At 46.7% G+C, this 14,415-nt stretch overlaps 1 pseudogene; it reads right to left on the bottom strand.

The window, feature by feature from the left end:
* Positions 1-4,942: 4,942 nt before the first annotated feature.
* The window catches only part of LOC120871382, a 33,432-nt pseudogene continuing 23,959 nt past the window's right edge, over positions 4,943-14,415 (bottom strand).

Genomic DNA, 14,415 nt, shown 5'->3' with positions numbered 1-14,415 from the left:
TGAGCCCCTCCTCCAGGCTGTGTTTCTCCATCAAACCTTGACTGAGCTCACATAGCCAAGGCAAGACCAAGGGAGCTGGGGAGACACTGTCATCTCAGTGCAGATACAACAGGATAACTAAGAAGACAACAAGGCCAGTGCAGACACACCTGGGGCACTGGTGAATCATCCCAGGTCACTGTAGAAACAGAGAGGAACTAAGAAGAAATCCCAGACCAGAATTCCCCTGCCAGAGGAATTTGGGAGATAATCTAGGTCAGTGTAGACACAGGAGAGCAACTAACAAACACGTGCCAGATCACTGTAGGCATTTGAGGGGAATTGGGGAAGATCCTAGTTCATTGTAGACACAGCAGGATAATGAGGGGATAATCTCAAGCAGTATAGACACTTGGAAAACATTCTAGGTCAGAGCAAACACAGCAAAGATCTGGGAAAATTTCCCAAGCCTGTGTAGACTCACCAGAGGAAATAGGGAGCTAACCAAGTCTTAAAGCAGGATAAACAAAGAGAATCCTGGGTCAGTGCAGGCAGTGGGTGCAGTCAGTGTAGACACGGCAGAGGAACAAGGGAGACCACGCCTGGCTAGTGAAGACACACCAGGAGAACTGAGGAGATATCCAGTCCAGTATAGATGTGACTCAGGACTCATACAACATCTCAGTCACTGTGGAAACAACAGGCTGGAAGTTTTCAGCACCCTGGAGAGGTCCGAGCTGATCCAGGAGGCTAGTAGAAGTCGCATTAGTCGCTCAGTCGTTTCCGACTCTTTGCAACCCCGTGGCCTGCAATCTGTCAGGCTCCTCTGTCCATGGGATTTTCCAGGCCAGAATACTGGAGTGGGTTGCCGTTCCCTTCTCCAGAGGATCTTCCTGAACCAGAGATTGAACCCAAGTCTCCTGCATTTCAAGCAGACTCAGGGAGGCTGGAGGTCCTTTATTCAGGGCCGGAATGGAGTAAGCAGAGTTCCCACATGCTGACCCTAGGATGGACATCTGCTTTCACCAGTCGCTTTGAGAAGCTGTCCCTCCGTGTCTGCAAACCTCACAGTAGGGACCATACTCCAGCCTGGGGGAAAGCTCCTCTCGTAAGTCAGGGCAATCATGTTCTCCACTCTGCCCTGTTTCCTATCTTTCATCAGCAGGGACTGATTCTTCTGCAGCATTTGGCCATTTGGATCTTGGTCCTAGGTTTCCCCTCATCTTTATATGAGAGTTTCCTTTGTGACCTTTTCTCCAACACCTAGTTTACAGGAACTGTATTAAACGGGGCCAACATTTCTCTACTTAATAATTCAATACTTGGACATGCTGTCAGGCCAAGTAATTTACAACAGAAAGGAAGCTCAAGCTGCCTTCCTCAGTAGATCATGTATGCTCTGACTCTAAAACATTCTTCAGTAAGGACACTGTCCTTCCTAAGGAGAGCTGTGACTTTTACAAGGCTATTTAACGCTTCAAGCTATTATGATGGCGTGAGGAAAATTACTGTGATGATAGCTGTCTTTGCCACTTATAAATTCCCAGGATGTTTACCATATAAATATTACCCAAGGACACCACTTCCTCCTAATGACCTGAGTGATAAACGCCTCTTGCTGGGAGCTCTGCAAAGCCAGCCCCTCTGTCCAAAGAAGGGGAGACCCAGCAGCCATCCAGGTTGGGGACCCTTCCATGAGTCAGGGACTTGATTCTCAGCTGTGGGTTGCAGACCAGTTATATCAGAAATGACTTGGCAAGGAAATAAAAAACTATTTTGTACAAAAGAAACAATTTTAAAAATTATTTTTTAAAGATTTTTTTATGTGGGCCATTTCTTTAGTCTTTATTGAATTTGTTACAATATGGCTTTTGCTTTATGTTTTGGGTTTTTGGCTGCGAGGCATGTGGCATCTTAGCTCCCCAACCAGGGTTTGAACCCACAGCCCCTGCCATTGGAAGATGAAGTCTTAAACCACTGGAATGCCGGGGAAGTCCAAGAGACTAATACGGAGTTTTATTCCCTGTTCCCTAAAGCTTTGCTCTAGATACTTGGCTAGAAAGACTCCCAGAGTCCCTACTTTCCACAGTGCTAGTGGTGTTTACATCCTCTCACTCTAGGGAATGTCCAAGCAAGGGCAGACAGCCCGGGCCAGGACTGCTCTGTTCCGGAAGATTCTTCACATTGACTCAGCTTTACATGAGCTCTGCAAGTTTTCATCGTGAGTGTCTGTCAGTCCCTGGGAATTCTGAGTTTGCAGATTCAGGCAGCTCTGAAGCCACTTCTAGGAGGAGGAGGGAGGTAGCTTTGGGTGCAAAGGAGGCCTTGGGAACTGGAGCAGATGTGACCCCAGACCGCATATTCAGGGGTGCACCAAGGGAACTCTGCATGCCTGGGAGTCTCCCCGTGGTCCCTGCCTGAGCTTCCATTTCCCCATGGGGTGAGGAATGCCACCTTGGTCAATGAGTGCGTCTCAGCCAGTTCAGACTTTCAGAGTCCTGACAGAAGAGGATCCAGCTCAGGGCATTCACAGGGTGGTCTCATAAAGAGTTTGTTCTCAGAGCTGTGGGCAGAGTGCAAGGGAATCACCAGAGATGTTGACACACTGGGGACTAGCCAGGGCAGGCGGTTACCCTCTCCCTTTGGCCTGAGAGGAGAGATTGTCCCAGAACCAGGAAGGGCAGTGGCCCTGAAGGACTGCCAAAACCACAGACGCGGCAGGGAAGGATGAGGGAGAAGTTACTCAGCTTCCCCCTCCTCCTGCCTCTCAGCCTCCCCCTTGGGCCGCCCTTTTGGCCAGACTCAATGGAGGAGGCTGTTAATGGCATCTAAGGGTTACAGCCCACAAGAGAGCAGAGCTGAAAGGCTAGCAAATGGAAAGTGACCAGCTCAGAGTCTTCCTCATCAATTCCATCCTCAAGTTGTTGGAGGGGAGGGTCTTCATGGGGCCCAGGCAATGGATGGTGGGTGTGGGGTCTAGAACCTGATGTTGTGTGCCCAGTTTCATGGGGTCACGATGACTGAGACCATGCTGTCCATTGTTCTCCTTGGTTCTCACTGTGGTCCATGTGGTAACTGCTTCAGACTCACCATCTTGACTGTGGTGCCCATGTCGGTCTCTATCTCCCTCCCCCAGCCAAGACACCCTTGGTGCCACAGAAGTAATTTTCTCTGACACTCTGGGAATGTGGGGAATCCCGTGCAGCTATCATCATTGACATAGCCCCCCTCTGCAGGCCGAGAGCCCAGGAGACTTCCCGCCTCCAAAGCTCCACCTGGAAAGAGAGCAAGGTCCCCTTGCAGTCTCAGATCTTCCCACCTCATTCAACCAGCACAGGGTTAGTTCCAGGCCCTCTTCTCCTGCTTCCTGTCCAAACCTCATCTTACCACTGTCTAGACTGGCCACTGTCGTCTTATTTGGAGATGACAAAAATGAACCCCATAGCCCTCCAAGTCTATGCTGTGAGTCTATCAAAGTCAAAACAAGAGTTGTGACTCAGTCATTCCACAGCATCAACTTTTCCCTAAAAAGCTGTAAAACCAGTGTTGATGTAATGGAGAAAGGGGTATGGACCAGAAAGAAGAAAATATCCTATAGGTTAATTCATTGAACTTTAAGTGGAGCCTTTTCTGATAACTTTGCAAATTGACCATCAGCCAGGAGATGGGAGGAGCATCCAGAAGGAGGGAGGAGCATCCAGAAGGAGGAAGGGCTGGGCCAGGGGTCCTGCAGTCGTCGAAACATGCTGAGTGATCTGTGCAAACCCCCTTTCCTTCCTCACTCCCTTCCTTCCTATCTTTCTTCCATGGAAAATAAGGATGAAGGCTGAGTCCCAGCTCTGGACATTTATGAACAGAATACACACGGAGCATATGGGATGAGGAATTATGTGCTGTGGAGGCAGCTTGATGTCAAAGGAGACCATTTCCCACGGGGATATATGGAGTCTTGGAGAGGGCTTTAGATTTCCGTAATACACAGAAGAGAAGACTGAGGGGAAAACCACCTCAGGTGTTGGTCTATAAATTGTGCAAGAGTATTAGCAATTTAAGTATCTAGGGGGAAAAAAGAGCATTTTATAAACGATGCAATTTGATAGCACGCATGAATGAAATGTATTTCTCTTATTTTCTTTTTTCTGGATTAGTAGAATACAACTAGTGTTACAGAACCTGAATTCTTAGTGTAACCCATTGAGCTGAATCTTATGAACAAGCATCTGAATGCCCTCCCTTTGCCAGGCACTCTCGGATGGCTGCCCCAAAGCTGCTCCATCCCTTTCTCTCTTGCAGCCTCCAGACAGACAGGCTGCAAAGTCAAGTAGGAGTTTCCCATCTTCTTTGTATCAGCCTCAGGACACCTCACTATAAGTCACTCTAATACCCTCTGCCCAGACGACTCGCAGGCAGCTTTGTGAGCCAGGCTCCTCTGACTCAGAGAACAGTATAGGCTCTAGCCCTCTTTCCTCCTCCCACCTGGCTTCTTCTGGCCTCAGCTAATGAAAAGGGAGTTCCATACCCTGCCTCCCTTCACACAGGGTCACAAACCTATCATTAAATGTCTTTATTTAGAGAGCTTTCCTGCCCAGGCCTGCTCCCAGGGGTGGGATGGAATTGATGCAAAATCCATCATTGAATGGGCCTGGACATTTAATCAATGAGGCAGCCTCCAATCATGGAGCCCCTGTGATTCAGAGGTGCTGGGAGTCAGGCAAGGCTAGAAGAGCATCCAGAGTGGGTGGGAGGGTGGTTTTCATTTTTGACCCTGTTCTCCCACACTCCAGCAATCAGCAGTCTATTCCACGTAATGTCAGCTTTGCAGCAAAATTCCATGTCAACAGGAGTATTTGCACATGTATTCATTTAATAACTCCACATTCATTCAATAAATTTTTACATGCCTACTGCATGTCAAGCACTGTTCTAGACCCTGTGAAAAATGAACAAACAATTCAGTTTATGTTCAATTGAGTTTATATTCTTGTGATGGAATAACTATGTTGGTGATGATGGTGGTGATGGTAATGAAGGTGATGACAATAGTGATGATGGTGATGGGTATGATGGTGCTGAAGATGACGAAGATGGGGATGCTGACAATGGTAATGGGAGCAGCAGCAGGGAGACAGCAGATGGAGCAATCATGTGAGCAAAGGCTTACATAGCACTCAAGCCTTCACTCATAGGATTAGGAGTTATGAACTGGACACTACTATAAAAATTTTGCCTGTGTTACTTGACTTCATAACAACTGTGGTAGGTGCTCTCATTAACCCTAATTGGTAAATGAAAGACTGAGGTACAGGGAGGCCAATTCACTCTCCCAAGTTCACACAGGGAGCTATGATGCTGGGATTCAGAGCAAGTTCCGTAATCAGTGGGCTCAGAAATTACATTCCAAATAGACAGGCAAATAATTTCAGACAGTGACAAGTACAATGAAGAAAATTAAAGAGGGTGACATGAGAGTGACTTGGTGTGAGAAGACTGCATTAGGGAAGGCCTCTTGAGGAGGTGATACTAGACTTAAGACCAAAAGGATAAAGTGTGTGGGAATAGTTTTCATACAGGTGGAACAGCAAGTGCAAAGGCCCTAAGGTAGGAGTGAGCCCAGAGTGTTCAAAGAACAACAGGAAGATCAGAGAGGCTGAAGCAGAATTAACAGGTGGAAATGGGCACTGAATAAAGAAGGCAAGGAGGGGCCAGGCCATGTAGGGCCCCACAGGCCGTAGGACACAGTGTCAGAGTTGCCCTAAGTGGATGAGGCATTATGGAGCCCGTGGAGGGAACGGCTTCAGCCACTCCATAATCACTGAGTCTGGACCATGGCGCAAGCAGGAGTCTCAGGGGTATGCTGGGAGATGGATGATCAGAACTGCTGTCCAGTATTTATAAACAAATACTGTACAAGTTGGGGGAATGGGGCTTCCCTGGTGGCTCAAAGGGAAAGAATTCACCGGCAATGCAGGAGCTGCAGGAGAGCTGGGTTTGATCCCTGGGACAGGAAGACCCCTTGGAGGAGGAATGGCTACCCACTCTAGTATTCTTCCTGGAGAATCCCATGGACCGTGGAGCCTGGCAGGCTACAGCCCATGGGACCGCAAAGAGTCAGACACAGCCTAAGTGACTTAGCACGCATGCACATACCGTACAAGTGAGAGCCCTCTCTGAGGTCATCAGGTTTTCAAAACTCACTTTAACACCCCATTCCCAAGAGCTAGAGTGCTCTGACCTGTCCCAGCACACTAACTTGCAAATCAAGTGGTTTTAAGAGGGTTACAGCAAGCCAAGGTGAGGGCCCAGGGGTGGAAGATCGGATCTTCCACCAGCTTCCAGCTTGTGTCTCAACACAGAGTCTATCCACACAGAATTCCACAGCACCATAGAAGTTTTGTTCCCCTGCCAGGTCATCGGGAGACTGTGAAGGATTTGTAAACAGAGGCAGCTTTGCCAGCATGAACTCATCTCAGTCTCCTTGGAGGCCTGAGTCAGCCAAGACTTCTGCAGGCAGCAGCAGTAGGCGGCAGTGGGTGGGCTTTGTCGTCTTGGGCAAGGCTGAAATGAAACATCTCTTTACCCTGGCTCCTGCCACCCACAGGAAAATCAATGATCAGAGGAGGGAAGCAGAGATGAGTGAGAGGACAGGAAACCCAGACATTCCTCCGGTCCACGAGAAATTCATCTCATATTTATAGGTTTTATGTTTCACTTAAGGAAGTTTAAGTTAGAATTCTATCACTTGTTACCGAAATGGGCGAGCTCGTACAGCTACCTAAAAAAGAGAGAGAGAGAAGAATCAGCTAAAAACTAGCAAATAGCAAGAAGAAATGTTCACTTTTTTAAACTGACAGATTCAATGTGGTGGATGGAGAAAGAAATCACTTCTCTCCCAAAATGAGTCATTGTTGCTGCTGCCCACTGAGAAATTGTCGAGGCGCCTGCTGGGCCCCATTCGGACATCCTGAGGGCAGTGCATCAAGGATGCTTCAGGGAATTTAGCCGGGGAGGCAGAGCTGATTTTATTTTCTTCTCTTCATGTTCCCTCTAATGGCCTTTTTCAACTCTGCCATCATTTTGCCTTTCGTTTCACCAAGATAAATTCTAATTCATGGGCTCATTAACCCCTCTTGCTATTCTGAGCTTGTTTGATAGGATGTCCTGGAGGTTAGGTTCTTTCACAGGGATTGAAGGCGCTGAATCAGGGCTTGGCGATGCCATTAAAGTCTATTCTCAGGGAAACCAAAATATGCCTTGTCATCATCACTCCAGTACTCCGGGCTGGAAATGAGAAAAAATCCTGTCACCAGAGATGAGGCCTCAGTGAGGGTCTACCATCTCCTAGCACATCCTGGAGAAGAGGGGACACGTTTCTTAACCCCCTACACAAACCCCGGGTAGAAGGCAGAGGGCCATGCAGGGGGGCTGCCACCCTGCTCTCTGCAAGGCAAGAGCCGGCAGATTTAGTGCTCTCCAGGGAAAGCGTATAGATTCTCACTCAGTCTGTAAGGGATCCATGCTTAGGCAGGGAGAACCTAACCTTGATGGGGGGCTGTGGGTCAAAGGAGAGAGTCTTCTGGACCTTATGATACGATGCTGATCAGACTGGAGGGACTTAATCCCCTTCTCTCTGGGCCTTCCCTTCTCCACCTATAAAATAAAGGTGTTGAGACAGAGTCATTCACACATTCAGCAAATATCCAGTAGCAGCACATGCCAGACCACTAAGGTAAAAATGGCCACTTGTGTCTTGTCGGCATGGAGCCTACAGTCTGTAGGAGAAGGCCTACATTTAACAAATAATCACAGAAACAAATATGTAATTACCAACTCTGATATGCGCTAGGAAGAAAATAAGGCAAGTCCCTCATGATAGTATGAAATGTGGGAGATGGAGGGGCAGCAACAATGCAAGCTGAGATCCAAAAGATCTGCAGAAATGAGCCAGGACAGACAGAGTATCTCAGATTACAGAAGAGGATGTGCAAAGGTCCTGAGGTGAGAGAAGACCAGTGTGGCTGGGATGCAGATGAAGAGGACAGAGGTGACAAGATCTTCTGAGAAAAAGGAAGAAACCAGACCATGATGAATCCTCTTGGTGGAAGGATATATACCCAGGTGTGCCCAAGACAGTCCTGGTGGGCATCTGTGGACTCGGCATAAGTGTAAAGAGTGGCCCCCTCCCATCTCTAAATTGTCATGGTTTGAATGCTAATTTTACTGGAGAAAATTAAGTGAGCATGTGCTGCGTGTGTGCATGTGTGTGTGAGGTGTATGACCAGTTGTGCATTTTCAAATTGCCTCACAGAAGGCTGTATGGGTCGTGGGTTGGGGAAGAATTGTACACCTTGGTGTCCCTTAACAAATGTCCCTTTCCAGTGTGAAATGAACATATCTCTTGCCACGTCAATAAGGAATAGAAGCAACATCACAGCTTGATTTTGCTTTAAAGGATGGAGGGTGCATTTGTGGCAGATTATTAGCCTTTTGCTGAGAATGAGGGCAGGGACAGGGAAACTTGGGTTCTAGGGAGTGGGGTCTGGAACTTCAACCCCTCCCACTCTGCCTTCTCTCATCCCCACTGGCCGAAGACGCCAGTATTCAGGGAATGCTGGAAACTGTGGCACTTGAGGCGACCACAGAATCTTCTCACTGATTTTTCTTTTTTCTTCCAGCTGCTAGATTCAGGAAGAGAGCCTTCAGCTGTTGCCCAAGCTGACCCATATGACTTTCACAAACTCTTAAGCACAAAACTTTTAAACCAAGACACAGAGGAGGTTCCCAAATGACCTCACAAAATATTACCAACAATTTATTTCTTTATACAATGACTCATCGCTGAATGCTTGAAAATAGACAAAATTATAGGGGAAATAAAATGCAAAGCCCTGTGCACCCCTGCTGGAGTAGGAAATAGCAACCCACTCCAATATTCTTGCCTGGAAAATCCCATGGACAGAGGAACCTGACAGGCTACAGTCCGTGGGGTCACAAAGAGTCGGACCCAGCTGAGCAGCTGAGCAGCTGAGCAACAGAGCATGTGCGCACAGGCACACCTGCATAAGGGAGACAAGGTGATATTACCATAAACATAATGATCATACCAGTTTTTGTTTTCTTTTGTTTAATTGTGGTAGAATATACGTAACATTTACTATCTCAACTGTTCTTGACTGTACAGTTCAGTAGCATTAAGAACATTCGCACTGTGTGTGAGCATCACCACCCCTCTCCAGAACTATTTCATCTTTCAAAGCTGCAATTCTGTGCCCATTAAACACTGACTCCCTATTCTCCCTCCCCCAGTCCCTGGCATCCACCACCCTACTTTCTGTCTCTGCAGACTTGACCACTCAAGGGACCTCCACATAAGCAGAACTGTACAGTAAGCAACCGGCTTATTTCACTGAGCATAATGCCCTCAAACTTCATTTATACTATAGTATCTGAAAGAATTCTCTTCCTTTTTAAGGCTGAATAATATTCCACCATGGATGAATTGTGTATCCATTCATCCATCAATGGACATAGATTGCTCTCCTCTTTAGGCTGTGGTGAACAATGTGCTAGAATGCTGTTGTGCAAATACCTGTGGGTGTCCCTTGCACTGGATCAGCCCACACCAGGCACTCAGTCAACATGTGGAACAAATGAAGGAGCCATGAGACCTGGTGATTCCTTCAGACCTGATCGCCTCACTCAGCTGGGCCCCCAGTGAATAGCCCTCAGCTTTGGAGTTTCAAAGTCAGCTGTTGAAATCTACGTCAGAGATGGTGAAGGGGCCTCAAGGACAAGACTTTGATGACAGGAGCTTCCTCCGTGATCCAGTGATTAAGAATCCACTTTCCAAAGCAGAGGACTCAGATTCGATCCCTGGTTGGGGAACTAAGATCCCACATGCAGGGGAGCAACTTAAGCTCCATGCAACAACTACTGAGCCCAGGTGAGCCTGAAATGAAAGGTCCCGCATATTGAAATAAAGATCCTGCACGCCACAGCTAAGACCCAACACAGCTAAAAATAAATAATTATTTTTTAAAAGAAAAAGACCTTGATGATGGACACGCAAAATTGGCCAGGTCTGGCTTCTAGCACTTCTATAGCTGACTAGTAGTAGCCAGTAAGCTGGCTCTCCTCCTGACTTCTCCTGGAGGTCAGCCTTCCCCAGGAGCCTGCCAAGCACGGTTGACCCCAGAATGAGGAGCAACTCCAAGACTGTCCACCTTGGGGCCGGGAGGACTGTGATACTAGATTCTGTTTGTCCAAGTCACTGCAGCTGATAATGACTCCATATGGTAATCTCTGTCTCTAAATTTTCTTCACATCAGACAGCTCCTGATGTTTCTGGACAGGACTGCAGACAAATATTTTCTTAAATAAATTGAATCTCTACAATAAAGACACAACTACAGGGACTTTCTTGGTGATCCAGTGGTTAAGATTTTGCCTTCCAGTTCAGCAGGGGGGAAGTTCCCTGGTCAGGGAACTAAGATCTTACTTGCCTCAAGGCCAAAAAGACCAAAGCATAAAACAGAAACAATATTGAAACAAATTCAATAAACACTTTAAAGATGGTCCACATTAAAAAGAAACTAAAAAAAACACACACACAACTGCAAAATACTTTCATAATATTTTTAGAAATTGTATACAGTGTTGTGGATGAAATATTTAAATAAAGTTAGTTATTTTAACTGTTAAGGTGTAACATATGCTAAATAAAGCTAATGGTTATTTCTCAAACTTTAAAGTTTGGTTTAAAATTTTGGATTTCGGGGGACATAAACTAAGGTCAATAAAATTCTATGAAACTTTGCTTATATTGTTATGCCCAAGTCATGAAATCTCCCAATGACCACCAGGGAGCCAATATCCAATGCAAAAGCAAGAGAGTTTTTATTACCAAGCTTGAGCTGGGACTCCCACCATTACCGACACAGCGGCTAAGGAGAGGAACACCGAGTTTGGGGTTACACTGCTTATATAGGGAATATTCAGGCGAAAGGATAACAAAGGGGGTGTTCAGGCTGAAGGACTACTGATTGGTTACCCTCTTCTATAGGGTTGTGTGTGGATTTCTGATTGTTTTTTTTACTTCCACGGTAAATCATTACTTCCAAGGTAAATCACAAATGTAACTCATTACTTCCAAGGTAAATCACAAATGTAACTCATTACTTCCAAGGTAAATCACAAATCCTTGAACTTAAAGTCAGGAGGTTTAACCTAAGGGCTGATTGGCTCGTGCACAGTGGGGCAAGTTTAGGCAATATCCAAAGTCTAAGTCTGTTTGCCCGGTACCTTTGCAAAATGGAGCTCTTTTACAAGATGGAGTAGCTTGGGCTCTTCAATATATACTATCTTATAACATGCTTTCTTGAAATATTTTTGTATTTATAGAGATGAGGATACTTACCAGATGGAGACTGTAAGAGGATGGAAATAAAGTCACTGTATCTTAAAAAAAGAAAAGCTCAGAACTTGCCCCTGAGCTTAAATGACAAACTGTAGCCAACAAGCATGGTGGGGGTGGACAGCGGTGGTTCCTGACCTGCACTGCCCCAGCAGTGACACTTCACACTACCCTCTTGTGAGGATTCATCTCAACTCTCCCTGGACCCCTTGATTTTGCCCTCGTTCCCCTCTCCCACTAGCCATGTTAGGACCAAACGGAAGCCAGAACAGACTCAGGGGGAGGCTAGGCCCGAGAAAAGCTGAGGCTCTGGGAACTCCCGCAGGCAGTGTAGCTCGACCAATCAGAAAAATCCCCATAGCCCCCGCCTGCGCCAGACCCAAGCCAATCCAGATAGGGATGCGAGGTTTAAAAGTCCCGCGCGCGCGTATGGTTTAACCAATCAGCTATGCTGTTACAGAAACAAAGAACCGTCTGTATAAAAGTATATGTGATTCAGAGCTCAGGGCCTTTGTCAGATTCCACTGTGCTGGATGAAACCTAGGCCCTGGCTCGAGCTTGTAATAAACCCCTTTATGCTTTTGCATTGCTATGGACGTCTTATTCTCTCAGTTTTGGGGACTCAGACTCTGGGCATAACAGCCACCCGGGCTTGGAACTCCTCCCCTGCTGTGCTCCTCAGAAACCTGCAGGGCAGTAGGCAGTATGGTCTTCCGGAAGAGCTGTGGTGTCTTAGGCATGGGGTGTTCACCACCCACCACCTCTCTCAAAGCCACCTGCCCACACCAGGCCACGGTGCTGTGCTGCTCTGGGGAGAGGCTCACCAACCTCCATGCCCACCACCCAAACATGCAGAGATGAGCCAGATACTTGGTGAGGCCAGGATGGACATGGTCCCCGGAGGAGGTGGACACAGACACAAAGATTGCCATCAAAAAGTGTTCAACAGAACCCTGAGCAGGGGATCCATGTCCTTGTTGTAGCCACACATCCCGGGAAACAAACTCACCCAGAAGGACAATGCAGATAGCAGAATGCAGTTTATTACACTGGTGGACCCAAGGCAGAGTCTCCTCTTAGCCAAGGACCCTGATCCATTTTTGTGAATGTTATGCCCAAGTCGCAAAATCTCCCAATGACCACCAGGGAGCTGATATCTGATGCAAAAGCAAGAGCGTTTTTATTACCAAGCTCGAGCTGGGGCTCCCACCGTTACCGACACAGGAGGAGCCCCGGGTTTGGGGTTACATTGCTTATATAGGGAGTGTGCATGAAAAAAAGGATTTCTAGGTAGGGGGACGTCTGATTGGTCACTTTCTTTTGAAGGGTTGTGTGTTGGTTTCTGATTGGTCCCTATTACCTAGGTAGACCACAAGTTCCTGAGCGTTAAGTCAGATTCTGGTCTGGGGTCCGATTGGCTTATAGGTGGTGGGGTGAGGTCAGGGGATTTCCAAAGGCTCTTTCCCCAGAACCTTACAAAATGAAGTTTTTCTGTTAACAAAATGGAGTAGCTTAGGTTCTTCATGAAAACCTTATATACCCTAAGTGTACGTGCCCAAACCCACCTCCCCAAGTTCCATGAAACTAATCTGAACAAAGGAAAAGAAAGATACAATCAAAGAACCCTTTGATTATGCCTATGCCTATTTGCTTATGCCTTAAGCTTAGGTAGTTAACATTGGACAATTATCAATAGGCCTGTGGTCATACCCCAATAAGCAGAATAGAATTTATGATTCTATTTGGTTACACAGATAATTAGGGTATTCTTTTAGGTGAGGGAGAGTCTAGGTACGAGCCCTGGGGCTCTTCCATCCGGGGGTCTGATTTTCCAGTTGGTATGTTATTTCCATAGATACTGGGCATAGTCCAGCCCAAGACGGAGTCCTGCTTTCAAGATGGAGCCTGTTCTGTCTCTTTCCTCCTTCATCCTAACACATCAACCAGCGTCAGCTATCCTTGGTGCTCCTCCTGCCCCTGTGATCTTCCTCCTAGCAGGTAGATGACGCGGGCTCACTGTGTAGACAGGGTAGTGAGGGGACACCCGGCTTTAATTTCTAGATTCAAGGTGGCTAGAGAAGACCCCACATAGCCAAAAGGTTTGGGAGAAACATCATGAGGGAGAGTTAGGATTGCCAGATTTAGCAAATAAAGATTATGCAGATAATTCTGCAGTAAAGGCAAATAATATATGTATTGTCTAGTATAAGAATTTTTAGGATGCATTTATAATTTGAAAACTGTTGTCTATCTAGAATTCAAATTCAAATGAAGGTCCTGTGCTTTACTTGGTGGCCACAGAGAGAAATTTCCCACCCCCACACACAGCCCAGTCTTCCCAACTCCCACCCCGACTGTTAGGGGAAGCACACTGACTGAAACCGCCCACCCTGGCCAGGCACCATAGTAACCATTTGCATGAGTTGTTTTATGACAGGAGATCCTGATAAGGAATAAGGAACTAATAAACCACCACCATCCGGAAGAGTTCAGGAAAGGTCGAAAGGAGACACCACGTGTCCATCCACTTCCCAGAATCCTTCTTGCTAGCATCCATCTTGGCTGAGCGATGCGTGCACCGCTAGGAAAGACTCTGAATTAGAATGATTGGCCAAAGACCACCCGGAAACTAATCCCATCACCATAAAACCCAACACTGCGACCCACATGGCAGAGCTATTTTCCTGGGTTCCCTTACCCTACTGCTCTCCACCCGGGTGCCCTTTCCCAATAAAATCTCTTGCTTTGTCAGCACATGTGTCTCCTCAGACAATTCGGGTCTGCTTTCCTGCAACACCACTTTTATACCAAGAAAAGCAGGGCACTGAGACAGAACAGCCAAATCTGGAGTTTGAAGGTAAACCTTAATCCTGATTGGTCATTTACACCAAAATGATTGTTTTAAACCCAAGGGACTGGGTTACTTTGGAGAAACCTGATAAAGGTAAAAATCATGATGATCAAATTAAAGGGGGAAATGGAGCTTTTAGAGACTAATGCAATTCAGTTACAGAGAAAGGGAGACA

Source organism: Oryx dammah, unplaced genomic scaffold (genome assembly GCF_014754425.2).
Source record: "Oryx dammah isolate SB20612 unplaced genomic scaffold, SCBI_Odam_1.1 HiC_scaffold_12, whole genome shotgun sequence".
Classification (NCBI taxonomy): Eukaryota; Metazoa; Chordata; class Mammalia; order Artiodactyla; family Bovidae; genus Oryx; species Oryx dammah.
This window is presented reverse-complemented; position numbering and strand designations above follow the sequence as displayed.